At 43.1% G+C, this 4120-nt stretch overlaps 1 pseudogene; it reads left to right on the top strand.

The window, feature by feature from the left end:
• Nucleotides 1–3316: 3316 nt before the first annotated feature.
• LOC104672272 lies at nucleotides 3317–3879 on the top strand (annotated as a pseudogene).
• Nucleotides 3880–4120: the final 241 nt, after the last annotated feature.

The raw sequence follows: 4120 nt of genomic DNA, 5'->3' as shown, positions 1-4120 counted from the left end.
TGGCTATTTTAATTTTCTATGGAACACTTCCTTTGAGGAGGATGTCTCTCTGACCATTGTTGGACATTTTGAGCAGGTGCATTTTCCGGTGTAAAGAAATGTGACTCAGTGGTCCACATGGTTGCAGTACCTCCCATTCAAGTTCTTTGTAGTACTCCGAGCATTTGCATCTGAGATAAAGGAGGAAACTCTCTTAGAAGCCTGCCAGGGCCTCCCAACCTGGAAATAAAGAAAAACCTTCAGTTCCTTCAAGAGAAATTCCAGGCACCTAGCCAGCCTGAAAAAGCAAGTGAGTGACCTTATAAACAAGAAGGTAATGAAAGCTTAAAACAATAGCCAAGGAAGTTAGAGTCACAGGATGTTTGATTCTCTACAGCAACTAAAAACATCTTAACATGTGTCCCTGAGTTGCTTTTCAGAAACACGGGATCCCACCTAATAGATCCACTGACAGGGAGACCTTATAAAGGGGAAACTGAGGACTGAACTCTGACCGCCGTTCTTTGTTCTAAATTTCTTCCTGAGGGGACTAGAGAGAGTCAAGGCCACAGGCCAGACCTGAATATTCCTCTCTACTCCCCTAGCTGTGTAAGGAAGCTTTGCTTCCTTATCTATCACAAATCAGAGAATCTTTAAATCTACTTAAGACCTGTAAGCTCCCTCATGAGGATTTTCTACCTTTTAAGGCCGAAGCAGTGTGTCACTTCTATGCATTGATTTATGATGTTGCCTGTAACTCTGCTTTCCTGAAATTTGCCCCTGCCTTTGAAAATCCTTGTTTGTGAGCCATCAAAAAGGTTGGGACTTAAGTGTGAGTTGCCCGATTCTCCTTGTTTGGCGCCCTGCACATAAATGCCCTCCTTTCTCCCGCTACAGTCTCAGTGTGGATGTTTGCTTTTACTGCAACATCGCAGGTGAGTGGACCCCAGTTTAGTCTGGTAACACACCTACCACCGGCTGAACAAAGCCCTCTCCAGGGTGAGGATCTATTCCTGCCAAGACCCATTTGCTGCTTCCTGGGGCTAATGGTATCAGTCTAACTTGCCAGCTATGTATTTTCAAGGTCTTCTCATAAAGGAATCTGCCACATAGCCATATGCTATCTCTCTTTTTTTTTCTTTTGTTAAAGAAAGCCCTTCTTATGTGTATTTTGTGCCTGTGATATTTGGAATGCCAGAGGAATATGTCTTGATTCCACCTATCTCTGCATTGCTAAGGCCCCAATGTCTACTTATTTCATGGACTCAGGCGATCACCACAAGCAAACATGGATTTTTTTGTTGTTGTTGCTTTTGAGATGTGGTCTTGATACGTTTTCCACTTTATAAATAGCTCATATTTCCTGTCCCTTCACTATTGATAGACAATTGTGTTGTATCCAGAGTTTACAAGTCGTGCTGCTATGAATAATATTTTCATATATTTTGGCACACACATACAAGCATTTCTACTGGTTGATAACTAAGAGTGCTATTGCTGGGTCAGAGGTGAGTAGATGCTTGGTTTAGTCTCTGGTTAACAAATTTCTAGAAGTAAACAAACAGTAGAGGAGCGTGAATCTCTTACTTAGAAATTATTCGGATAATAAATAAGGAAGGAATGAGAGACCAAGACTATAATAACTCTTTTGCAAACCATCATGAGTTAACGAATTTAACCATTGAACAGCAATGGCAATTAACAACACAATAAAACAAAAAACTAATGTCAGGTTCTTCCTCTTGATGGAAGAACACAGTACAGTACCATCAAACAAGTACAAGTGACAAAGAAACTAAGCCTGAATATAAGCTAACCTCCATAGCCAATTACCCATTTGGAGGCAATACAGATAATAAAAACACATATTAAACAATGGCTTGGGGAGCAATCAGCGAAATGCACACTATGGGAAGCTGCACCACACAATATAAATTTCAAGAAATAATCTATAGAATAAAAGAGAACAAAAGCATATTTCTAGAGGTAAAACTAAATTATAATTTTGGATGATAAAAATATAAAATAGAACAAAGAAGTGATGATCATGAAAGTCAGGATGTATTTTCATTTGCGGGAGGAAAGAGTTTAATGCTGAGCTGGGGCAAATGATGGGGCTTCTGGTTTGCTCCACAAACGTCTATCCCTGGTGGTTAATGGGTGTTCACTTTTTATTCAAGGACACAAATTTTAGACCGTTTCTTTTTCCTTCTGGAGTCCTACATTTTATTTTATGACACAAAGGTTAAGGAAAAAGTAATATATAGAGTATGGTTACTGTTTTGCACAAAGCCCCCTCCCCATCTTCCCTCTGAGCACCCAGAACAACCAGCAGACCCAGGACCCCCAGCAGGGGTGCCCTCACTTCTAGGTGTGCATGCAGCTCACATCAGCAGAGGCAATATGCAGGTCTGCACCTTGACTCTTGGAAAAGCCTGATAGGACACAGCTGAGGGGAAGCCTTCCCCGCCGTCTGCAGGCTCTTGGCCATCAGTGTAGAGGGAGCGGCTCCTCACCTCTCCCACAGGCGCCTTCATGGCCACAGCCTCCTCTCTGCATGGGGAGTTCATGGCCCTTCCCCTGAACACGGTGACATGGATCTCGCCAAAGGTGGAGATGACACCATTCCCCCCCCCCCCCCCCCACCTTTTGCTATAGAGCAGCTGGAGTACGTTCCACCCACCCACAGGACAGGGAGCTGACAACCAAGGAGGGGAGGAGCAATACTCCAGCTTTCTCTACTTGTAATAAGTTCTCTCCATTGGCATAATCTTGTTCATAGTCTCAAAATTATTTAAACTGTTACTATATCTTGAGTGGTATATTTATCTATCATAATGTTATTTTATTCTTAATTACCATTCCCTGTTTTATTTCTCCGTCCAAAATAAAACAGCTGCTTTTGGTTGGCTGGACCCTCAGCAGTGGCACTGTCAGGTCAGCCTTGGTGAGTGGCGACTCAATTGCCGTACCCATGCAGTGTCCATCGCGGCCACCACGGCCACTTTGTGCAGGGACTCCATGAGCAAGCCCTGTGCGCTTTTCTTCCTTTACAGGAAACTTGACTCAGGCTGGTGTCCAGGGAAGAAATCCCAGGTGTATGGAAAGGAGAGGAGGGTCTCAGGGCTGTGAGTGATCTGCAAAAGGAAGCGCATGGACCACCAGGGGGCGCTGCTGCGCTGCCCCTTCTCCCAGGAGGTGAATGCTCAGGAAGAGCTGAGGTGAAGAGAGAGATGTCATTGCTCATCCTCCAGGTTCAGAGTAAAAACCTTCCGGCCAATCTTGGCCACGAGTTCTGGTATAGCGAGCGGGCTCGGAGGTGCTCACCGCTGCTGTCATGGTTTGTTTGCTAAACTGCATCGTCGCTGTGTCCCAGAACATGGGCATTAGCAAGAACGGGGACCTGCCCTGGCCGCCGCTATGGAATCAGTTTAGGTATTTCCAGAGAATGACACAGATTCTTCAGGAGAAGGTAAACAGAATCTGGTGTTACGTGTAGGAAGATCTGGTTCTCCATTCCTGAGAAGAATCGACCTTTAAAGGATACAATTAATTTAGTTCTCAGCAGAGAACTCAAGGAACCTCCACAAGGAACTCATTTTCTTGCCAGAAGTCTGGATAATATCTTAAAACTTACTGAACAACCAGAATTAGCAAATAAAGTAGAGATAATTTGGATAGCTGGTGGCAGTTCTGTTTATAAGGAAGCCATGAATAACCCAGGCCATGTTAAACTATTTGTGACAAGGATCATGCGGGACTTTGAAAGTGACACAGTTTTTCCAGAAATTGATTTGGAAAAAATATAAACTTCTGTCAGAATACCCAGGTGTTCTCTCTGATGTCCAGGAGGAGAAAGAAATTAAGTTCAAATTTGAAGTATATGAGAAGAATGATTAATATGAAGGTGTTTTCTGGTTTATTTTAAGTTGTTTCCCCTCCCTCTGGAAAAAAACACATATTTTTACATGAGAAGGAAAAGACTTTTGTTGACTTTGGATCTATGAATAATTATTTCTAAGCAACATGTTTTTATCCCGCACTAGTCTTGAATATATCAGATACCATTTATGAAACATTCTTGCTATAACTAAGTGCCTCTCCAAGACCCCAACTGAGTCCCTGCACCTGCTACAGTGAA

This window comes from Rhinopithecus roxellana, chromosome 4 (genome assembly GCF_007565055.1).
Source record: "Rhinopithecus roxellana isolate Shanxi Qingling chromosome 4, ASM756505v1, whole genome shotgun sequence".
NCBI classification, from domain to species: Eukaryota; Metazoa; Chordata; class Mammalia; order Primates; family Cercopithecidae; genus Rhinopithecus; species Rhinopithecus roxellana.
This window is presented reverse-complemented; position numbering and strand designations above follow the sequence as displayed.